Source organism: Xiphophorus couchianus, chromosome 11 (assembly GCF_001444195.1).
Source record: "Xiphophorus couchianus chromosome 11, X_couchianus-1.0, whole genome shotgun sequence".
In the NCBI taxonomy this organism is placed as follows: Eukaryota; Metazoa; Chordata; class Actinopteri; order Cyprinodontiformes; family Poeciliidae; genus Xiphophorus; species Xiphophorus couchianus.
The window spans coordinates 9,252,045-9,278,122 of NC_040238.1; positions in this window are offsets into that span (position 1 = coordinate 9,252,045).

Below are 26,078 nucleotides of genomic sequence, written 5' to 3' on the forward strand. Positions count from 1 at the left end.
TTGTTTATGAATGCTTTGGCATTCATTCTAAAATGAACTCAAGATTTCATTCTAAAACAGAAACACTTGTGTGCTATTAACAGTCACAAAATAAGACAAATGTAAAAGTTATGATAAAAAGTGTAAGAGTACATTTTTATAGAACAATATTGCAAATATATCATATCCACATTTTATTATGATTCTGCTGCATAAAAATATAAAAGAGTATTTCTAAATAGACTTTAATGAGCTTGCTGAGTTTTTTACCACATTTGTGTCAGGCACAGTTGACATTTAATATACCTAAGGTTGTGTGTCAATCAGCTTTGCCTAACTCAAAAAACGTATTTTAATTAAAAGAAGGAAAATATATACCACCACCACTAAGATAAGATACACTATTGCTATATTTCACCTATAAAGGATTATTATTCGTAGTACAAGTACACTTTTCTTCGGTTTGTCCCTGTCACCGACACACTGCATTATAAATCTGTCAGGGATAAATTATAGCCTGCAGAGTGAAACACATAATGCACCCAGCATTCAGACAGTCGTGTTTTAATGAGCAGAGAGGACACTGGAAGTGACTTACTGAGAAGGTTTGCCAGATTGAGGTTAGAAAACAGACATAGGATGTGTCCAAATTCAGGAACTACATCCTTCAAAGGCCGCATTTGAAATTTGATGGCTCCTCTAAATACATCATTCTTTTCCCCTGATCCGATTGACGGGTCTAGTATATCAAAGGTGAGCTATAATGCTTCCATGAAAAGGTTAAGATAGGTCTATGGGCTATAAAAAAATTTCATTACATTTTTAGCACAAATTCATTTTTAGATGAGATTTTAGTCGAGTTAGTTCTGCCCATTTTAAGCTTCTTTCAGAATGAGCTGAATAGCGCCCCCTGTCAATTTAAATCCAAACAACCTGCTGCTGGCCACGCCTCCAAACTCAACGATTACACTGGCACATGAAAATGGCTGCAAACAGATGCACAATTATACAACTGCATATCCTTGAAAAGCAGAAGTGGAGCCTCCTGCAAAACCCAGAAGAATGCAACAAGTGGTTTCTGGATGGTAAATTAACAATAAAACACTTGGTTTTTCCAGCAGCCACTGTACTGTGGTAAAACCTGCTGACCAAATGTGTTGGGGTTCAGCTTAGGTTGCTAGGTAATGGGCTAGGTTTCACTGAGGTTGCTAGGTGAGGAGCAGTGCCTGCTGTGATGTTACATTTTGGAGATTTTTGAAGCGGCTTGTTTTCCAGACACTAAAAAGTATTAACTTACTACCAAACACCAGCTGGATAGTTCTCTTTAAGCATTTGAGCTGCTGTTAGAAGCAATTGAGACCCAAATGGAAGTACAAAGATTATGTGGAATGTGAATTTGCATAAATTGTTCCCTTTAATTAAATAATGAAAAAAACCCATAGAGATTTCAAGCTACATTTTTACCAGCTTTGGTTCTTTTTAAACCCTACTCTCTAGCATCACAAACCAGGAGTTGAGAACAAGACACAGTGATACCTAGGCTTGCCCATTTGAGATACAGATTCCCTCCCAATCATTTAGTTTGATAAAAAAAAGACACGTGTTCATGAAACTCAAAGTTTAGCTATAGCTTTTTGTCCTGAGATTTTCTGTTTTGGTTTTTATGTTTGTTTTTCATTAGTTTGCAAGTTGGAAGCGCTACATAAGCACGTCCTTATTATTCTGGTGATGCAGCAAGACAGTCACTCCCACCTCCTCAATTTAATTAGAGTTTCATCTTTTAAGAAAGCAGTTCTCATTCCCCACATGTGGCTAGAGGCCGCCCCGCTGACGAAGACTGAGCCGAGGCTGCATGACAATCCTGCCAATGTCACGGCGTCTTTTCCACAAGTACAGCAAGAGAAAGACGGAGCATTACACACACCGCTGCCCAATTAGAGCAGGAATGTGAATTAATGAGCAGGTCACGGCAGGTTAATGAAGGGTGTTGCCGATCTGTTGAAGACTCAAATTAAAAACTGTATCCCTATCTGGACAAAGTTTCTTTGTTACTTCTTTCTCTGCTGGAAATGATCATGTTGGTGCTGAGCTTTTGTTTGGTATTAAAGACAATAAAGCTCTGAACAGTTGATGTGAAGGCAGATGATTGGGTGCTATATTTTAGAGGCTGATCTTGCTACTTGAATGGGACTTTATTGTTGCTATTTTATGCCAAGATAATTAAAAAGAGCAGTAAAACCAGAAAGTGAGATGGAGAAAGAAGCAAGGAAAATATGTTTTGAATAATTACAAATGAAAATGCTTGTTCTTTTTTTTATGGATCCTACAAATAATATGTGGTGCTCTGTTTTGTATCTCAAAATACACAAAAGAATCTGCAGTAAATTAGTTTAATTTCTGTTTTATGGCCATTTGTGCTGCTGAGACAGGTGCAAATATACAAAAACGACACTAATAAAAAGCACAAACAACGAAAAACGTTGAAAGCGAACAGTGATTTTCTGCAAGTGAGACTGCATAATGACTACTAGTGTAACCAGTATCAACAAACTAACTATCTGGTTGGTATTTGCATTATTTTTTTCTATACTTTTAGCATTCAACTTTATCTGAGTATTAAAAAAGTTCATTATTTGACAGGAAGTAACGAATGATGTTCCTTATCATTGTGGCTGCCATGGTTTTAAGGTTTAAATCGCGCCCTTTTCTGCTTTGACGTGTTCAAATAACACAGATTTTTTTGTTATGATAGATCAGATATTTGAATTAAAGTAATTTCTGTTCAGTCATAGTGAAAAGAAAGTACACCCTTTTAAAATTTGGGAGGGTTTTACATACCAGGACATTATGAAAAGTATCATGTCTTTGCAGGTTCTATATTTATATAATGTAAGCTCAAGTCAAAGCTTCTATAATGACATATTTCACACTGTCATTATGAAATAAGCACACATAAAGCAAAAATGGAAAATCTGAGTGAAAAACTATGCATATCCTTGCAGACAGTGTTTGTAAAAGGATTATGTGAATTAAAAATAAATATACATTGTTTGACGGGGTAATAAGTGACCATACTTTACAATATGTTATACTCTAGCTGTCCAATAAAGTTCCTGAAATTTAACACAGGATACTGGAAAGCATCCAGATTAAAATGAAGATATAAATGAGAAATGAACACCTCCATGACTGAAATAAATCGGCAAACCTAATGAGCTCTAGGATAAAACAGCTCCAGTGGGAGAGTCTGCATCTGTGAGCAACCAACATCAGACAGTTTAACCAAAACACTGAGAATATAAATATATTAGCAAGTAAAAATGCAAATCCTTCAGTCTTTAGGGAAAAGGAAGGCCTCAGCATCCCGGGTGGGCTGGGGAAGTGTTTTACTGAAAACATACCCTGAAACTCTAAACAATATTGCAAATTTTCTGCGGGGTGAGAAGTAACACACTGCAAACCCATCAAACAGCACAAAACCTACACTGTCAACTAAACAACATCCATGCCCCTTCAATAACTGTAGCCCTCAGGCTGCCAACGCTTATCTGGGCATATTACAATGTATTACAGATTTTTAAACACAATAGCTTCTACTGGTATCAGCTTATTAGTTAAATTATTTATACAGTCCCACCATAACAAATGTAATCTCTGTGCACTTTACACAACTAACAGATACACTAGCAGGAGGATTTTGTTTGCTTTGGTTAGCATAGCAACATTAACATTGACTGAGATAATATGCCTTGTTCCACTGAGAGGTATAAAATGAGTAGGTGCGCTATTTTGTCTGTTTCTATTGTATTCGTGGTACAACAACTGACCTGTGCCAAACCATTCATGGACGTCCTTCAGGTGTAGATAAAACTTCACATAGCTACTGTCCTGTGTTAGCTCAACTTCACACTGTGTGCTGCTATTAGCTTAATTCTGAGACGTTGTTAGCTTTAGACGCTATTAACTTATCTCTGGCTAGATTTTAAACTTAATTTGAGTAGTTGTTACTTTGTGGAGCTTTCAGCTCAATTCTGAGTAGCTGCTAGCTCAATGCCAAGTTCCAGTTATCCATGATCCAACTAGTTGTTAGCTCAGTCCTGAGCAGCTGTTATCTTGAGTAGCTTTTAGCATCAATTTATGAAGCTTTCGACGTCACTGTAAATGATAGCTTATCTCAGAATAGCTGGTATTTTAACTTAGAGTAACTGGTATGGTGTTAGCTTCTTCATTCAGCATAACCACAGATACAGTAGAAGCTGGTTAATGTCCAAGTAGGTGTTAGCTTCAGCTATTTGTAGTTTGAGTTAGTAACTTTTAGCTCGATTCTCAATGACAACTACCCAAACTAGGATTTGAATGCTCAAGTAAGATATTGTCAATAACTAACCCCACAAAATTACACTTAAAACAAGTCATTATGCACTGAAAAAAAGAGATATTTTTCAATCCAGTGACTCATACCTGAAAACTTCTATTATAGCACTTTAAAATCATATTTACTGAAAAACAATATCTTATATTTGGGCTAGGAAGGCCTTAAACAACAACTGATCCACAGACAAAAAGAACCTACAGCACATCTGTAACATGTTTATGAGACTCCTGTCTGTGAGGACAGGTATAATAAACATTTCCTGCGTTCTTCAGCTCTCCAAGCTCTGATGACTTATTACCTGCAGTATCAAAGCTGAACACTGTGCCACTGCTCTGCAGAGAGAGCTGTGCTGACTGGCTTAATGAACACATTGTGTGTGAGCGCCCTGAGAGCAAGTCTGAGCATCCATCTGTGTGCATTCATTTATTTAATTTCCATGCTCTTAAGCTTGTTTCTAGTAATAATTATAATTCCAAACACACTTGGATGCATGCATAATTTTATATGGACAGGATATAAGTACCAAAGTCCATCAAGTGCTAGTAATGCTGTCTAATGCATCTACAAGGAATCCTCCGTCACTCACAGGTATAAGTGTAGCAAGAGAAAGATAAAAAGAAAGTGCACTCGGAAAAATGCTATTAACGTCTCACATGGCCAATAAGAATGACTAAAAGCTGAGATTTTTCTGTTTGATAACTTCATGTCAGCATGTCACACCTTCTGAGTATTCAATTTACCTGTTATTCATGATGACACATCTGTCCATGAAAAGATTTGCTTTTCTTTTTTAAAAAATAATAAAAAAAACAATAAAAAAATCTAAACAAAACCAGAGATCCATGTCAAATACCGCTCAGATTAACAAAAAAAAAGATGTGACACAAGATTCACTTCAAAGCTCTTCTTGAAGATCGTTACGTTCGAGTCACAGTGGCATGAGTCAGCACTGGCTGGTAATTTGATCTCTGCTAATCTGCTCTGAATAGACGGCGACAGAAAAAAAATGTAGGAACTGAGATAGGGCGTGATGAGAAAAGCCCAGGGCTAAAACGATAATGAGGAGAGGATGCAAAATGAAATGATGAGCACGGTGGAAAGAGACTCAGGAAAAAAAGAAAGAAATGAAGAAACTCCTTGATTTCCCCCGTTTTATCTGATGCTCCTCCTAATCCCTCAACATTCCCAGTCCTGCCCTAGTAACAGCGGACAATTATTAGAGAGTTGACTTCTATAGTTCAGTATACAGGTGGGTTCCGTCTTCCTTCACTGGTGACCTTTCAGATTTACTTATCTGTCCTCAACCTCCCTGACATTTTCATGTCTGTTTGGTATGAAGCTCAAAGTGCATGTTATCTCCGTGTAAACTGACCCGATAAAAGGGAAAAATGACCAATATATCCACCATCTCCCACTTTGACCGCTTGTTAATGCCAATAACAGAAACTACAAAGCACCACTGCAGCCATTACATGCTTCAAGCTGCCGTTGCTTGCTGCTGTTTTATTGCACACTGAGAGGCTGATCGCTGCGGTTAAACATGTGTAATTTTGCTGTGCAGGGATACTAGAATCCATGTATATTACTAGGCACTGATGAGCACCATAGCTGCAGGATACATAGTTTATGGCTTAATGGCTGATATACAGAGCGCATAAACTATTACAAAACTCTCCAGCATCTGCAAGTTTTACGTTTTGGAATATTTTATGTTTTGTTTTTTTGAGAAGTTCCTCTAAATTTAGATGTTTCCAGCTGTGAACGTGCTGTAAAATGTATTTAATCATTGTCTTCTTGCCCCTCTTAAAATGTTTCAGTTCAATTCAGTTTGTTTATATCACACTAGACATTAGGCGGCTTTGAATTCAATCATAAATATATTCCAATTGATCTTATAGTTATAGAAGCAGTGCATCCAGTTCAGTTAATGATTCAAAGATGTTTAAAACGTTTTCTGAGTCAATGCTGAGCCATTGACTTGCAGCAATCACTCCTCCTGGATGAGGAACAATAGAAAACTATTTGCTTGATTTTACAGCAATCTCTCATATCATACATGCATGTAGCGATAGTGGAGAGGAAAACTCAGAGCCTCAGCTCTACTTTGAGCTTCCCCCAGATGATAAGTGTCTCACACCATCTGCAGACCTACAGAATGTCTCCAACTCCATATTACTCCAAGACTTCTCTGCTTCATGCAGAAAAAACCTCTGACCCAGAGAAAGGACTCCATCCTCGTCTCTCCTGAACCATCCAGGCTGCTTCCAACTTTACTACAATCCAAGACCTTCACACCTACAACACCTGCAAACAAACCAACAATCCTACCCAGATCTTTTCAAACCAGATGGATGGATTGGCTAAAAGCAAGCAGGTATGATGTTCTTAAGCTAGCGAGGACCACTTAAAGTGAAACTAAGTAAGTCTACTAGCATAGACAGGATATACTGTATAGTAAAGGGTAGGCTATATACAATGCAAGGTTAAAAATCGATCTATTACTGTGTTCATGTTTGAATAAGGTTTATGTAGGGTTAAGATGCAACTGCACATAAAAACAACCATTTTGTAATCAGAATATCAACATGAAAAAGACACAAAACTATCTGATAACTTTATTACCCGATGAAAATAACTCAAAAATAGTTAAAATAGTTTGGATGCAATTTTTCTTTCTGTCATATGGAAAGTTTTTGTTTATGTTTTATTAGAGATGGAAAGCCCATGTTTGATCTATTTTGCTTTAGTGCATAGCATTTGTATCCTAAAGTAAAATATGTAAAACTGCAGATATCGCACAAAAGAGATATCAATGTACATAGACAAACCTTACAAACACCTTATATTATAGCAGAAACATTTACAGAATTCAATTATGCCGCGTAAACAAACCAATTATGGTGTGAGAATGCAAAACCTAATGCCAGGTAAAGCAAAAGAAAAAAATTCTCCCATGTCTCCTAGGGGGCTCCGTAAATAAAACACTTTTCAAAGATGTACGTTTGTATAATTGCAACATGGTTTGGGGGACATTTACACTCACATGTGAGTGTAAGCATTGAGTTGGGGGACGTGGCCAGCAGCAGCTTATTTATATTGAAAGTGTCAACAGGCCCTAAAACAGCTCATTCTTAAAATCAAGATAAGCAGAACTGACCAGACTAACATCTCATTATCTCAGAAAAATTTTGTGCAGAAAAATTACTTTCTTGATGTAACCTACTAACACTGTCTACACCACACTTAGTACAAATTTGATTGAAAAAAAAAGTTAAAAATCTGACAACACAATGTCAGATTGACAATGTCACAATGTCAAAAAACACAATGTTTTTTTTATTTAAGTAAAATCTTTTCTCATTGATTAATCTTTTGACCAGTATTTCAAAACAAAGGACTTGAACAGTCGTGTGAATATTGTTTCTTCCCCATGTGGGGCTTCATTTCTCTCAAAGGCATCAACACATCAAATATCCTGAAGCCCTTTGAACTGGAAACAAATATCCTCTGTTGTTCTGGTCCAAAAGAGATACAGATCAACATCTCATGTCTGCATAATTTCTTGCATATTAAATGTAATACAGGCTCTCTTTTGAATGTCATCCTTAAGGTTTTGTTATTCTTATACTCAAGAAAAGTCCAGGACTTTAGAGGAAGAGGCTGATATTCAGTAAAGAACATAAAAAGATTGGAATCCTAACTCTTGACCTTTCAGACATAAAAAAGCAGAGAAATGCATATTTGAAATCAAGTCGAAAAGGACAAAAGACAAAATGTGTATCTGCACCTTCCACTGTCACTTAAAGCTGTGCAGCTCTTTCAATGAGAGTCATGTAAATGCAAGTTCATGACATTTATCTGAAGGGAATAAAATGGCAAGAAAAGGCATTCTTTGGCAGTGTAGTACTAGATGCAGAAAGCACGATGGTATTAGTGAGTTATCTGGGCGAAAAATTCATCAGGAGGGAGAAGCCAGAAACGATTCAGCTAAGTCAGAGTAAGAGGGGGATACTCCCGGGCAGATAAATGTATAAAACGCTGACAGAATGTTATTTGTTGACATTTACCCACGGAGGAGCCCAGATGTTTCCAGCATGACAGAGTAGCTTTTAACGGATTTCCATCCAGTGCCAGGAGAGGTGCTGGATTAAATACCGTCTTCAGTAAAGGCCAGAGTAGCAGCTACTGCGCATGAAATCAGCAAACATAACCAAGTAACAGGAGTCTGTTGAAAACGCCAACAAGCCATCTGGTTAGTTATCAACTTTTTTCACTGGTTACAAACCCTGTTTAGAGTTATTATTATTAACTTCCTCTATATTATTCAATGCTATGTTTTTTTATATTATTATTATTTTTAGAGACTAAAGGTCATCTTAAGTGACAGAGAGATTTTAAAGTTTGGTCTCAAAAACCCATATAGTTTTCTTACTTGTTTGTGTTAGTTTAGCCTTCGTAGACAATTAAAAGCAATTTTGAAAAGTTTTAAAACCACTAATATTTTCTGTATTTCCATTCCATTGATGACCTTTTTCTGTTTATTTGACCAGTCCAAACATTCATCCATCTGTTATGATTGTTATGTTGGAAGAACCTCACTGTTTTGGTGGGGTTTGTGTTGTGTGTTGTTCACACACGCGCACACACACCCTGTCATGGAAATGATATCATCACCACATGGTGCACAATGGAGGAATATCTGCAGCTTTAAAACACTGCAGAGTTTATTCATCTTTATCAGAGGTTGCCTCTTGATAAACTGCAGTGACAAATTAGATTTTAATTTGCCTTACAAATGGCAGATTGTGCAGAGGAGACATATTAAAGGAAATATTAGTTATTATTTTTGATAAACAATGTAAAAGTTGGGATAGTGCAATAAAAATGGTCAAAAGTTTAAAGTTTTAGGTTTTGAAGACACTATAAAGACAGCAAAAACAAGCCTAAAAATGTGTAGGAATTCAAGTGGGTAACAGTGAAGAGGGCAGCTATAGGATGGATAATAAAATATATGATGGGTAAAATGAAAAGTGCAAAAGTGACAGAAAACAAAACAGGGATTCTAACATTGCTGCAATGCCTTCTGGGTAAAAATCATCAATAACTCCCTCCCTCTATCCCCACTGTCTCCTCATTTTCTTCCTCTTTTCCATCCTTCATATCCTCAGGATGTTTTTCAGCTCCAAGCTCAACCAGTTTTATCATTCTTCTCCTCGAGGGACTTATTCCAGTTTAGAATCATTGATACTGATTACCCCGAGCCCTGTCATATTGATTTTTAAGATTTATTGTTGGCCGACTCTCCAGCAGAGGTCCCTGGCCCATGTGTCCCTGGGTTGGCAGTCATTTGTTAAACACTCTCCCCTCTTGACAAAAGGCTGGGCACAACTACACATGCATTCCCATCAACATTGTTTTTTGTGTGCATGTGTTCATTTTAAAACACCTTCATTTAAAAAATTAGGAAGCAATGACTACGTTGGGCTTCATTTATCTTAACCTTGTGACTGAAAATTCGGAAATACCTTCCAGTGACAGAAAACCAGGAGATAGTTTAAATAAAACTTGACCTTCTTCCACTGCTAGGTTAAGGGTGCATACTTACATACCCAGTATTGAGACTTTCAGACTACATACATTGCAAAAACACAACATCTTACCAAGTAATTTGGTATTTTCTAGTTCAGATATCTTGTAGTAACTTTTTAGCAAGATATAGAATTGTGTTTGTAGTATATAATTCCTTATTACTGGTTAAAAAGTATGACTTCCTATGGCAGATTATTTCACTTGTAACACCACATTTTCCTGTGTTATAAGTGAAATAATGTGCCAGTGGAAATAGTGTTTTTAAATCAGTACTAAGAATTTTTTTCACATAAAACAAGCTCCTATTTCTTGATGAAAAGTTACTTATAAGTTAGTTTTGTCTTATTTCAAGGGTAATAAGATATTTGGACAAGAAAATAGACCAAATATTCTTGGTAAGATTTTATATTTTTGCAGTGTGGTCCAGCCTTCACTTCCCATGTGGATCAGCAAGCCTTAGACCAACCCTGACAACATTGTCAGTTCCCTCCTTGGACAACTTCTGACAGATACTGACACTGCAGACCAGGAACACCGTCTAGAGCTGCAGTCATCCAGTCACCACAGTCTGGCTCCTGTCAAACTCACTCAAATCCTTCCTGCTTCTAACTCATCAGATCTGCCGACAAAATAGCCTTGCTGCCTCATATGTTCCACCTGCTAACAGCAGCAAAATGAAGACCTAAATTATCCAACAATTCCTCAAACTGAGTCCAAAGGCGAAAAAGAATGGGCATGTACCGTAAAAAAGAATTGGTGCAGGATTTTTATCATCTCTGTCCAAGAAAATATCAAAAACATCTGCAATGAACTTTCCCTTCCATCCTGCTTCTCTGTAAGAACACAAACTTATCCATGTTCGTCCAGACTGGCGGCACTCAAAGGTGAGAAGGCAAACATAAAAAGAGACAAGATGGTGGAATAGTTTCAGAAGAGTCGAGGATGGCAAAATGCAAACTTACCAAGAATTTCTGGTCTAATTTCTAGTACAAATATCTTAGTGCACTTAAAATAAACTTGCAAGAAACTTTTCCACAAGCTATAAGAACTTGCTTTAAGTGAATAATTCCTTAATATTTGTCAGGTCTAAATACCTATTAAACAAACACAGAAAAGACAAGAGAGTTAGATTCTTTGTTTCTCGCGAGGAGAGCAGACAGAGATGTGCTTTCAGTTACAAATCTCCAACCGCTCTGAAACACATCTGTCTGTTCCTCTCTTTTATTGCTCTTAGGAACCCTCTCACACTGAGCACTGCAACTCTATGGGGTGGGGTCAAAGCATTTTAGTTGCAGTGCTAAAAGACAATCACTAAACTAAACACATGTTATCTACAATCTAAATCCTTCTTGCTCCAGGCACGGCGTCGAATAGGACACGTTGTATAGCTTCAAAGCAACGGCTTTGTAGCACAGAGCAGAGTTTATTGCAGGACTGTAAAACTCTGCTGGGAGCAACTAACACCTCTGTCTTGTAGGAAGTCCTGCAGGGCAACAGCTGCTGTGAGTAGTAGTACGATATCACTGGTCAATCTATCCGCCAAATTCTTATATATATATTTTTTTGTGTGTTGTATTTATATTTACTTATATTCTTATATTCTATATTCTTATTCCTTGTTTCTTACATAATTTAAGGTTTTTCTTGCATAATTTAAGGTTTTGGTTACTCACATTTGGTGTGTACCTTAGTATTTAATTTGTATTTTGTATTCTTTTGCACTTTACTTACTGTGTGTTATCTTTGTTTTTTGCCTGGGAGCTGCTGGTAACTTCAATTTCCTGAGGGAGTCTTCCCAAGGGATCAATAAAGTACAAGTCTAAGTCTAAGTCTAAGTCTAGCTGTCACCCCTATTTCCCAGGGAAGCCTCAGGATGGAATCAAAGTTATTTAACACACAGAAACATTATCTAAATGTAACTACAAGGCTACATGATACAACAAATATTTGATAATACTAATAATACAATTTACCCAACAATATTGATGGAAATTTTCACTTATAACATGGGCAAAATGTCTTATAAGTAAAATAATCTACCAGTGGAACTAGTACTTATTTTTTAAAATCAATATTAAGTTAAAACAAGCCCCTTTATGTTAATGAAAAGTTATTTCTAAGTTAGTTTTGTCATATTTTAAGTATTTTAAGATATTTGCACTAGAAACTAGACAAAAATACTTGGTTTCTGCTGTGAAGTGTTAAAACTAACTGCTGTGGTATTTTCATGATCTTCAACCAAGAACACATCAACACCTGCAATGAACTTTTCCTTCCATTCTGTAAGAACACAAACTTATTCATTTTCGTTGAGACTGGCGGCACTCAAAGGTGGGAAGCCAAGCGTAAAAAGAGACAAGATGGTGGAACAGTTTCAAAAAATGGGAGGATGGTAGGGCATCCACGCCTCCACCTGATAAGAGCGAATGAACAGAGTTTTAAAGAGAGGTTGTTTATTCACCGGCTGCAGTGCCTACGCAGTCACTCTGAAGTAGGTGTGAATGTCAGATTGCCACATTTGGAGCGCTGCAGTGAGCTGCTGGACACAGAAACACGGTGCTTTACTACCTGCCAACGTGACTCAGAGGTGGTAAAACCTGCCAATCACAGCTAGATCTTCTCTACATGAGCAAACCACTAAAACAACAGTTATTCATTTGAATGAAATTATAGCAAAACATGCTTTCTGTTTTGCGAGACTTAGAGCTAATACATATTTAATTTCACTGAAAGAATATTGCATGAAACAAGTTGATGCATAATTTTCATACTGGTCACACTGGTTGATGTGTGATTGCATGATATGTATTCTCTGTTCAAATCAGTAAATGGAAACATGCCTAATTCGCATTTTCTTTTTTGCGACATTTGCAAAGTTCGCTCTAAGGTCTTGTGACAATTACCGTTATTAATGAGAAGAAGGGTCACAAAGGTCATTGCTGAAGAACTTCTGCCTGAATGAAACTATGAAGGTCTGAAGTTTACAGTGAAGCACCTAAAGCAAGAGGCTGAACATGACTAACAGGATGATGGACAACATGAACCTCACTGTTCAACAACAAGAACAAAAAAAAAAACACAACAAGATATTTAAAACTAATGTATATCTCTAAAAGAAACTCTTCACAACACCACATTTTATTCAGGGTTTGTTTACACTGAGCGGTCTTTGTGCAGTTACTGTAAATATACACTGTGTTCCAAATTATTATGCAAGTGATATTTTCTCAGATTTTCTTAAATGGTCAATGCAAATGATGGTCAGTATAATTTTCAAGTCATGAACTATTACAGTATAACTCAAATTTTACTGAACAAAGCTCCCCATGAAAACAGTACTTTTTTCAAAAATAAACTCAAAATGCACTGTTCCAAATTATTATGCATAGCAGATTTTCTAAACATTTTATGGATTATGCAAACAGTCATTCTTTGAATGTGCAGCATTAAGTGGTCACATGTACTAAAATCAAAAGATATTTCAATCAAAAACATCTTAACAGACCAAGTTCCATGTTAACATAGAACCTTCTTTGATATCACAGCACAATTCTTGCATCCATTGAACTTGTGAGTTTTTTGGAGTTTTTGCTTGAATTTTTTTGCAGGTTGTCAGAATATCTTCCCAGAGCTGCTGGTTTGATATGAACTGCATTCCACCCTCAGATCTTCTGCTTGAGGAAACTCCAAAGGTTCTCAATAGGGTTGAGGTCAGAGGAGGATGGTGACCACACCATGAGTTTCTCCCCTTTCATGCCCATAGCAGCCAATGACACAGTGGTATTCCTTGCAGCATGAGATGGTGCATTGTCATGCATGAAGATGGTTTTGCTACTGAAGGTTTGGCTCTTCTTTTTGAAACATGAAAGAAAGTGATCAGTCAGAAAGTCCATATACTTTGCTGAGGTCATTTTCACACCTTCAGGGACTCTGAAGGGGCTGACCAGCTCTCTCCTCATGACTTCGGCCCAAAAAATGACTCCACCACCTCCTTACTGACGTCACAGCTGTTTTGGGCCGTGGTGACCATCCACCACCAATCCACTACTGCGTCTATCTGGACCATCCAGGGTTGCACAGTAGTCATCAGTGAACAAGTCTGTTTGAAAATTAATCTTCATGTACGGCTGGACCCACTGCCACCGGTTCTGCTTGTCAGCTCTGGTTAGCAGTGGCTGAATAGTAGGTTGATGCACCACAAGCCTCTGGAGGATCCTCCACCTTGAGGTTCCAGAGGCACCAACAGCTACAAATAACTGTTTGCTGCTTTGTAAAGGTATTTTAACAGCTGCTCTCTTAATCCTATGAATTTGTCTAACAGAAACCTTCCTCATTTTGCCTTTATCTGTACAAACCCATCTTTGTTCTGAATCAGCCACAAATCTCTTCACAGTACGATGATAACGCTTCAGTTTTCGTTATATATCTAATGTTTTTATACCTTGTCATACGGCTCTACACTATCTGATGATTTTCATCCCATATTGCTTGAAACCTGTGGCCTGCTTAATAATGTGGAACATAATTCTTAAGCAGATTTACTTTAATTGAGCTCACCAGACAAACTAATCAACCAGGTCTCTGAAATTAATTATAGTGATTCAAATACCATCTATAAATTTAATAGCACAACAAAAAATTTAATATTTCTGACACTTAAATCTAATTTGCACAATAATTTGGAACACGGTGTAGATTCATCTTTGGGGTTTTTAACTATAATTTAAACTTTTAGTTTGTGGATTTAAGCTGTTCTCACCATTAATTTATACTGATGGACTTTATGATCGCTGCTGAGGTTAAAGGAGGTTAATTAGTCTAATTATCTGTGTAATTCACACATTAATTATCCGCCTCTGATGATCGGCATGACTGTTTGGAAATACAGTCATGCAGTCACAATCTCTTTAATATTTGCATTCATTTAAAATTAATTCCCAGAATGGGAACCGATTAACTACACACTATTGTATAATTGTGGCTAAACTGGAAAAAATTGGACTTCGTCTTGTAATCTACGATGCAGTTTATTCATATACTTCACCAGAAGCAAACTGTCAACATATAATGCAGAAAAAAGTTTCCAAGGTTTCCCCTCCCACCTCCGCTCATCAAGTTAGAATTTGAAGCTTTCAGGATAATGGATTAAAACTAAATCTGTCTGAACAAAAGCAGAAGCTGTCACTTAATTCAAAGGACAGGTACTTCCTGTGTCACTAAGATAGTAAGAAGGAGGGAGATAAAGTGACAAGAAGCAGAAAACTGTCAGCAAAAGAAAAATGAGGAACAATAGACTCAATAAAAAGAGTCAGAAGTTTTGTTGTCCTTTCACACAGTCATTACACTGAAAAGAATCTCATTTGCAGAATAAAACGGGAAGATTGGCACAATAACTTGATGCTTCTATCTGTAATGTTTGATGGAATTGGTTTATTATGCTAATTGACGCGCTGCGCGATCTTTTACTCTGAGATACAGATGTCAAAACATTCAAGCTGCCTGCTTGGTTTGAGGTTTTACATCCACATTGAAAACATAATGCTTGGTACGTTTTTTTTTTGTAATGAAGCAAGTTACAATTCTTCACCATAGAAACAGCTGTAACTTGTCACGGGTTGCAGTTATGCTGTTTCTGGCAGTCGGCAGCAGAACATTGAATCCCTAGAAATTATAGAGAAGAACCTAATGAAATGGAGTCGTTTGCCCACAATATCCCAAAGATACTCATTTGGATTAGGATCGTGAGGGTTTAGTGGCCAAGTCCAATAACTAAAAATCAATAACTGCTTTTAGACCAAATATTTATGGGCTTTGAAAGGTTGTAAAACATTGGTCTAGCCCAGAAGGAAAAAAATACCAATAAAGATTTTTTCCCCCCCATCTTTTTGGATTTATGGCACACATTTTCACCACACAAGATGTAAGGAATGTCCCAGGGGTCAGCATCTGTTTTCTATTCAAAGACCTATTGCTACAAAATAAAACTCACCTATAGCAGCAAAAAACTATTTTCCAAATGTGTACTTCATAAAATATTTTACAAAATCTGACATAATTTAACAATTATAGTACAACATTAAGTCACTATTACAAGTTGGGAAAAATAATTTTGCAGAATGAGGTGATATTTTCTCTAAATATGGAAATTGAAGAAAGATAGGTAGCATAGTCTGAAGGTAGTTATTTTTTTAAATTTTGAATAAAAACTTTAAAAATTTCGGTTTTGGTTTTGTTAGAGACGATGGGCAATTGCCATGCTTAACTGTAGCAGTTAGCTCATGTTTCTGATTTATTAACTGTTGATTTTAATTAGCAGTTAGCTTGATTATATTTTAGCTTGGTTATGAGCACAAATAATTGTTGCTATCAGCCTCATTTTCTATTAATAATGAAATGTTAGTAGCATTTCAGTTATGTTTAGTTACAGTTAGATTGATTAGCTTTAAGCATGGTGATATAATGGAATTAAATGCTGTAGGATGGATTATGAATAACTGTTATCATTATTTTGGGATGTTAGCTTGAATAATTTTTCACTTGTCCACAGGTCGCCATTAGCTTGTGTAGTTTTCAACTTCACATTTTTTGTCTGCACATCAGGGTTAGTTTGGGGTCATAAGTCATTCACAAATAAGTCTGACTGGTCACATTAATGAATAGCTTGTACATCCAGGCGAAAACATGAGAAAAAAAATAGCAATTGAGCATGAAACCTATAATGTGAAAATAGTCTATGTGTGTCTGTAGCTAGCTGAACAGTTAGCTTGTGTAGCTTTCAACTTGAATGAGGGTCTGTCCAAGTTCAGAGGCATTCTGTAGTGATTAAAAAATAATTATTATTGTTCCATATTTTAAGTGTTTTTTTTTTACTCTGCAGTTGTACACCATGCAGTTACTCAAACATAAAAAGATAACTGAAAGTGTACATTCTCTGTTGTGTATATTCTTAGCTGTCAACTACTTTTACTAAAAAGTTTAAAATACAAGTTAACATTTTAAAAACATTTTTCTATTACAAACTTTATGTCTATAGATGTTAAGGCAATACAGACTAAACAGAATCCTTGTTAAGAGATAAAATTACATTCTGCAGGCAAAAAGGCATGTTATGTTTCTCAAATTACTCTTGTCATTTCTTCTTATAGTTTATTAGAGCAATTATGAAAAGATGATACACTTTTCATATTTAACAGATGTTGTACATGGTCACACTTGCTTCTCCCCCACAAAAAAAGTCCCTTCTTGGTACCTCTAAATCTGTACTCAGTAGTGAATGTCACGTCTTCTTCCACGTGTCGAGGTTTGAAAGATAATCTGAGTGCGCAAAATGCCAGGTTGTCATGCTGGACTGTGTTCAGCTGACAGGCAGATTTGTCACCCTGGCATGGGGCCATGAAGCCTCTGACGCTCTGATGGATTGTGGGACAGAAGGTCACAGAGATGGTATAGGAACCCCACCCCTCTATCAGTACCAGCAGCTCTGCCTCAGCCCAGGTTTATTCAGCTCCACTCTTAGCCTTTTCTGCTGGCTTCCCATTTAAAAATATATTTTTGTTTACATGTCATGTAAAAATGAATGTCTGTGTATTCAAAAATCAATCACTGTCATCGCAACACTCACATTTTCTTCTTAAAAATCTGAGACTACCTTTATTTTTGGATTATAAGTCAGTTTTTTCCAAATGGATAAAAAATTTGGCACATTCTGCAGATTTTTCATTAGCTTTAATACAATATTAGAAATACATTGAAAGAGGCAATTAAACATATAATTTCATTCCTTTTCCATAAGAAAATACATATTATTCCCTAAACTGCAACGACATAGCATTCCTTTAGAGCAGCGGTCCCCAACCTTTTTGTTGTGCGGACCGGTCAGCCCTTCGCAATTTTGCTGTGGGGGGGGGCATGGTAAGTCCGATGCTGTTGTTCAGGGAGGGGGCGCAGTACCATCTCATTCTGCTGCAAGTTGGCTCAATTTTGACGCGCAACCAGTTCAGGATTTTCAAAATAAAACATCCGGAAGTAGTTCATTATTTCTTGCGCGGCCCGGTGGTTGGGAACCACTGCTTTAGAGTACACACATCATTTGTTACAAAGGAAATACCCAGTACGCATATGGCAAAAAAATTCTTAATATACCAAAATGCGAAAATTGAAAGAAAGCCCTTTCTAATTAATTTAGCATTTATGTAGGGTTGATCGATTGAGTACTTTTTGGATTGGACAGTTAATAATTTAATAGCAAAGGGTGCTTGATAGAAAGTTTTGGAGGGTTTTTTTTTGCACAATTTAACACAGGTGAAGCTAAAACTATACCGCTTAAGGTCTGTGTAGAACATATTTACAGAAAAAGATTTTTTGTTTCACCCTAAGTGCAAAATGTATATTTTTTCACAATTTTTGGCTTAGTTACTGTTTCTTTGTCTTCAGTTTGAGCGGCCCACTGGGTGTCATCACGGTTTGCTCTAAAGAACTGGGTATTTCATGAACCACATTTGAAGCTCAGGAATCTTGTTTTTCCAGTGAAAGCACAAGACAGAAGCTGCATATCCATTACAAATGTCCGCAAAACTTTGTCGATATTTCACTAGTGTTGAAAAAATAAAATTTTGCAATTGCAATGTTTTCATTAAATAAGAAATGTAATATTAACCAAAAAACGTGCCATGCCATGTTCCTCAAACTACTTCCTGACGTCGTGTTCTTTGTGGTTTACGCCAATGGAAACATCTTGTTGTTGATCATATGACTTGTGTGATGCAAAATCAGTGTTTCCATTGCAGTTTTGTGAAATGAATCAATGTAAATACAACCAAAAAAAAAAAAAAAAAAAAAACTACATCATCCTAGCACCAAAACCTTTTATTTTTCTTTCAAATTTTCCAGTGAAAATGCAGTTTTGAGGTTGCAGAAGTTTTTTTTCTTAAATCCGTAGGGACAAATTATTGGCATCAAGCAAAACATTATGATGCTGCCCATGCAAGTGAAATCTGGCTATGATTTGGAAGGATAGTGTGAAACCAGCTTCTTTCGCGAATGAAATGGTGGGAGAAAAAACCCTCAAATGATTCCAATCAGAGTTCATCGAAATATTTGGTGAGATCAAAACACAAGCAGATTTTACATCCATGTAAAGTAATAAAAATAAGAGCATTACACACAAATCTTTTGAGTCATGTCCTCCAAACTGGATGTAAACTTTAATATATGTATGATGATTACAGTAATCACTAAAAAATGGTCTTATTACTGACAAAAATACATTTCACCAGGAACATGTTGCATGAATTTGTGGCCACACAGCTGCATGCTCGGCCACCTGCCAAATTTTACACATTTCTCAGTCTTGGCCACTGAAATGAATACAACTCAGTCTGATTCATAAGCCTGAGCAAGACTGAAATGGAAGGACTATGAAAATGATTAAAAACATCCTTTAAATCAGGATGCTCAAGACATTTTTTGTGCATTCTGGATGTCAAGTTGTAAACAAAGGCTTTCACCACCATCAACTATCTTTGTAATTAAGCTGATTGTGGCTGAAAATCCAGCCAAATCATTTAATCTGCAAATTGCCAGTCGGACGCAATAATACATTTCAGTAGCAGCAAACAACATCATCCCAACTTCCTCCTCTGATACCTCGACTCTTCATTTAATCCATTTTTGCAGTGTGCTTAAAGGACACATTTAATCGGTAAGAAAACACCAGATGAGGACCGACACCACATCTCCCTGTTCTCCCTTCAGAACAGAGAGAGGCATCAAAGAGGAAAAATCTCTCCTGCTGTTCATGTCCGTCCGTTCTGGGAAAGCAAAGCTGGTTCAGTTTGAACACTGCTAACATGTTATCAAGAATCTTTAGTCTAGTTTCCAGAGCAGATATCTAAACACATTTAAAATAAGACAAAACAATCATCTTTAATATTGATGAAAAAGTACTAATTCAAGTGGCAGATTATTTCATTTATCCAGTGGTGTGCTGTGGGGTTTCAGTCAGGGCCTTCCAGGTCAACTATACCTGAACAATACACACGCAGAACAATGCAAAAACTGTGCAACACACCAAGCAACAGGCATCCAATAATATGCAAATAAATAAAAATACGCCAAGTAAAGCAACAATGCATATATCAAGCAATATATATTAAAATACACAGGCAACAGCGAACATAATTGAACAGCCAGCAATTTAGCAAAACTCTTGAGTAAAGTTTGTATGAGAATATAGGCTAATAGAAAAGTAACACTCACCCATTACTAGTAAATAAAATCCACTGGTAGTTCTGCTCAGTGCTAGCTGTTAGCCACTCCTAGCGCTCATAGATACAGTCTTTAAAATGCCTTACAAAGCTCTTATTGGTCTGTGTTAGTGAATCCAGGTTTGGAGTGGAATTTCCATTTTTAGTTATTTGTTTTTTATCCGTTAAAGAGCGTCTTGAAAAAGGCGATTTTGATAAGTCTGTCAACCGGAGCTGCAGCGGATGCGGCTACCATTTTGTAAATACCATGTTCACTAAGGGGAAGCTCTTTAGTTACAGCTGGGCCTGTGGGACACGCTGTCATTGTATGTCAATTTTGATTGGCTGATAATTCTGTCAGCATCTGTTCCACGACATTTTTGAGGAAGGAGTATTTGTACACCAGGTCCTGAGGAGGAGCTGCTCGCCATGTGTTTAAGGCACTTTTTAAAGTAGGAAATTAAAGTGAAACCTCATTAATACCAATTACCAACTCGTTAGTAAAATAAAAATTAAATCATAGATAAAATAAATATGATTAAAGCATTTTACACCTTTTCTTTTCAATTTCCTAGGGCTAACAGAGAAGGCCCTTCTGGCCCTGACAGCCTACCACTGCATTTATCACATGGTAAAACCATCTTGTTATATGTGAAATAATCTGCCAGTGGAACTATTACTGTTTCATCAATATTAAGGAATTATTTACTTAAAGTAAGCTACTATATCTTGCCGAAGGTTTACTTGTTAGTTTGTCCTTTAGTATGAGAAACTAGATCAAAAATACTTAGTAAGATTTTGTGTTTTTGCAGTGAATTTTTCAAACTTCCTTTGACCTGAAAAGGTGCAAAATTCAGCTTCCTTTCAATGCTCCAGGCAAACTTCTGTCGCAATTTTTGCAACAAGGTGAAATAAAACGATTGTGTCTGCGATCATGTCCGAACACCTAATGCTCGCTCATACAGAACCGCTCCGGCTCTCGCTCAGAAACACCAGAAAACTTAGTCGGACGAGGCGAGAGCTTCCATCCATTTGAATGATTGAGGTCAGCTGGAAACGCTGGCTAAATGGAGTGTGAATGACTTTAACGACCAGCTCTACCTACACGTCTGCAATTTCTCCCTCATATTCCTCAACACTGTCACGGCTCGCTGTCTGTACTTCTGCTGCCGACAGGGATTGATCTTAAACAAGTTGCTGAATCCCAACGAAGCTCATCGGTCCCAACCCGGTCTCTTATTCTCATCCTCTGTTTGCACTCATATTTTCAAATTAAAGCAGCAGCGTTTAATGGTCATGTTGGAGGCTCTAGTGCTGGCAGGACTGTAAAGGAAAGAAACAAGAAAAAGAGTAAAAGATTCAATCGAATGAAAAATAGAGACATTTGTGACGGTGGTGAAGTTAGAACCAACATGCTGCAGAGTTGAAACCTTGGAGCTTAAAGGAAGTCAAATTGAACAATATTTTGGTAGAAACAACATTTTTGGAAACTTCTCTTTTTTTGTGGTAAAGCTATTTAGTTACAACGAGACAGATGGATGGATTTCTTTCCTGAAAGTGGCTGGAGGAACCAGACAGATGGACAAAGACACAAATGAACCAACATTTTGGATGGATGAATGATCAGATGGATGGATAGATGATGAATGTATGTATGGATGGCTGGCTGTTTTTGACCAAACTAACTGTTATGTTTCTGCAGTCTTGTTTTATCTGCTTTATTTGCTTTTTAATTCTTCTTATAAATCAGTCGTTTGGCTGCTGCTTCCTTCTGGTATAAACTGTCTTACAGGTAAATTAAACGAGCCAATGGTTTGCCTTATGCTGCAGTTTTTAAGCAACAGCAGCAGATTTTGGTACACAGCATATATATTTTTACTCTTATTCATCTTTAAGCTCTGACCAAAATAATTTGAGTCGAGGTATTATTGCATGTATGCCACGCAGGAGATTAAAGAGCACTTCCTCTTCTTTCCCCATTTAATCCTCTTCTTTTTCTTCTTCTTCTTCATCTCTCTGTTGGCTCTGGATGAACAGAACAATGAAATATCATCAAAAAGGTATTAACTTTTCTCGCTCCTAACACTCAGCCTGTTGAGGAGGATAAAGTGGGAGCAGTGATCTGTCAGAGGTGGGTGTTACAAGCAGATGGGAGGGAGGTGATGAGCAATGTTTAGAGTCATCATTTTGTTTTCTTGTTTTTATCCACATGGCTGAGCAAGAGCCGAGCACTGGGGTGGAAATTACACATGAACGGAGTGTTTAACCTCACCAAGTCGGCTGCTTTCCATCACTTTTCCACGGTAAACCCATTCAGAACAGGGTCACAACGTGGCAGTTCAAACATCCAGGTTACATAATTCTACATTCTTACATAAATATCTGAATTTTTGTATCCAACAGTGTAAAGACATCAGTGCTTGATTAGGTGGTTAGGCTGGTTGTAAATGCTGATCTGTTCATCAAACCATTCCATAAAGATGACCTATGCTTCCTTGAACAAGTCTATAGTCTGTACAAAACATGTTCATCACATTTTTTTTGCGCACAAAATAATTCTTAGATGATTAGATTTTATTCTGCTCAGTTCTATGTATTTTGAGCTCCTTTCAGAATGAGCTGTTTTATGACCTCTTGTCACTTTAAATCCAATTGACTCCTGCTGGCCACGCCTCCCAACTCAATGTTTGCACTCCAGGGTTTCCCCAAGAGTATTATAAGCCTGGCGGGCCACCAGAATTTGCTTGTGCCCCACCAGGCTAAGCATTGTTTATTTATTTAAATCTTTTTAAAATATTTACATTTTTCAAGACTTTATAGTTGCTGTTCAGGTATTCATTTTCCAGTCTTTCAATAACACATAATTATCAAGTGATGTTTTCAAATTTCCTGTCTTTAAATATTTTTTAACTCAAAAACATGACGGGCCGCTGGATTTATGACTACCCTAGTGCACAACCATCAGGCTTAGCAAGTTTTCTGGGGGAACCCTTGGTCTTGCACAGGACAATGACTGCAAATGGATGCACAGTTATACAAATGTACATCTTTGAAAAGCAGAAATGGAGCCTCCTGCACAACCAACCAGGAAACAACTGGTTTCTGGAAGGTAAGTTAACAACAAAACACTAGTCTTTTCTAGCAGCCATTGTACAGCACGTACGGCGGTAAAAACTCTTATAACTTCTGCTGTCAACTCTTGGGGTAGCAGCATCAGAATCGGGGCTAAATGTTCATGTGTTCCTTGGTGAAGTTCAAATTGAAAGTTCAAAAGTTGAATGGTTTAGGTCCAGATCTTGGCTGGTTTGCCACATAATTCACTTCTCTTTCCCCAATACCTGCTGTTTTGCAAAAACACAGAAAACCTCCACAGGCTAGGTGTGCTTATCTGACTGGCCTCTCATTACAGAAAACACATCCAGAGTAGCTTTATGCTACCTTTTGGTGCCACTTTTACTTTACCTTTACTTGCACTAATTCTATTCTATTCTTATATTTTTGTTGTGTTGTACTTATATTCTTATATTCTATATTCTTATTCCTTGTTTCTTGCATAATTTAAGGTTTTTCTTGCATAATTTAAGGTTTTGGTTACTCACATTTAGTGTGTACCTTAGTATTTAATTTGTATTTTTGTATTCTTTTGCACCTTTGCTTACTGTGTGTTATCTTTGTTTTTTGCCTGGGAGCTGCTGGTAACTTCAATTTCCTGAGGGAGTCTTCCCAAGGGATCAATAAAGTACAAGTCTAAGTCTAAGTCTAAAGGAGAAGCTGGCTCAGCACAGTCGGTCTTTTGCCACGACCAAGTGGGATTTGAGAAGACATGGCAGATACACAGAAAAGAAACAGAAGAACTGATGTAGGAGTACTTCCAATGTCAATGAAAGTAAAAAGTTAATAGTAGTTTCTATCATGTCAAAACTGGTCAGTCATTGTCCCCAGACATCGACAAGGCATTTTCATCCACACACTCAATATTTTATTTATTGGCCCATTTTTTATGAAGCGGGGAGATGCTTGTCCCAGAAAATCCCAGTGGATCGGTTTGAACTTTCATGGTTTAAAAGGTCATCTTCACCATGTCTGGATGATTAAATATACTGCGATGTGAATGGCCGATCACCTTCCTATGTTAACATGCAGTGGAACAGGTGTACCCTACAAAGAGACTGTTTATCTGCCTAACTGGTGGATATGAGGGTTGAAATGGAGTTCACCCTAACGTCGAACTTCACGTTGGCACAACTATTTGTTTGTTTGCCCTTGGTTATCAGGCATCTTTTTATGTCCAGACACAATTAGGATGCCAACATGATTCTTTCTATGACAAATTTACTCTCTTCATATTCCAGCAGTTGTTATGGGGATAATCCAATAACACCAGAGGTAAAAGGTCCCCAGAGGACAGCAGTGATATTATTTCCACTCAGCTTGTCACCTTGTGACTTACTGCTGCCTTGTCTTAAGGTTATTGTACTTCATTTAGTCCCTTTTTTTCAATTTCAGTTAGAAAAGTGCTGCTGCAGACAGTAAAATGGGAGGGCATTGTTTCAGGTCACATACAGACACTGGCACAAGCATATAAATTATGAAGACAAACCCTCGCGGGAGGAGGACACATATGCCTCCGTGCACATTCAGACACACACTGATGGCTTTCCTGGAGATTCACCGGGGCTGTAAAATTATCTTGTAAAGGAGGGTGGGGGGGCTTCGGCTTCAGCTACCAAGGGTTCATTAACCGACTCAGACACACAGCCTGAGCTCAGACAGACATAAAGTGACCCCTGGAAGGAATTCATTCATTTTTATGCCCCCTTTCACCTCAGTGCTGCCTATTTGCTTTCAGGCCGATTAGGTTAGCAGCCTTTTAGGACTATACCTTTATTTTTTTAGGATCTTTCCATGATTTACACACTGTAGCTCTTACTGACTCTCAGACAGAAGAGGTAGTCCACTACAAACGGCTGTTAAAGTAAGAAGATGAGGACAGCTTTGGCTGAAATGATATAATACTCGTGTCACCAAAGCATGACTGTTCATTAATCATTTCTACGGCAGCTTTTGTTTTGAACAAAGGCCACTAAAATGGAACCAGTTTTAAAAAATGGGAGCGCTCCAAAATATTGACAATGTAGACAAACTGGGCTTATCAGAAATGATCAGCTTTGTTTGAGAAAGGTTTCTGTTTACTGAACGATCATTTCTAATTTTCTTGAAGTCGTTAAATGAGTTAAATCCTTTAAAGGTTTATATAAGAGATTACTCTGTACCTACTATACCAATCGATATTTTCACATGTTCCTACTTATTAATTTTACATGTTTTTCATGCTGAAAATTGAAGAGATTAAAAATAAAAACAAAAAAAATCCAGTTTTGCAAGATTGACAAAATAAGAAATGCTCTGAATTGTAGATCCTGATTTGAATTACTGAAATATATTCAGTTTAATTAATGTTCTTATTTTTTAAGATGCACCAGAGTTCTGCTTATCTGGTCCACCTGATCATCCAGGAAGTGCCTTTTGGTTACGTCTTTGCTTGGCCAAGATCAAGACCAGGTTAATCTGCTAATGTCCATTCAGTTTTGCCTCTCCCTTTGGAATTAACTTGGGCCAAGTCACAAAATCTGCAACTTAAATAGTGCAAATATCTTATATATCTACCAGGGAGACAAGTATAAACAGCTGCACCAAACATACTTCAGCTAAAATGGAAAACAGCTCCAGAAATCAGTTTACAGCTCACCACCTTCAAGCGATGCATCCTCAGGTTTTACCAAGCAAACGTTCCTTTCCCTGTTTCTGCTGCTGCTTCACATTTTGTTTCTTTGTTTCGTTTGTGCTGCCACCCTGCATGAAGGGGTGAACAAACTGGAGGTCCAATTGTT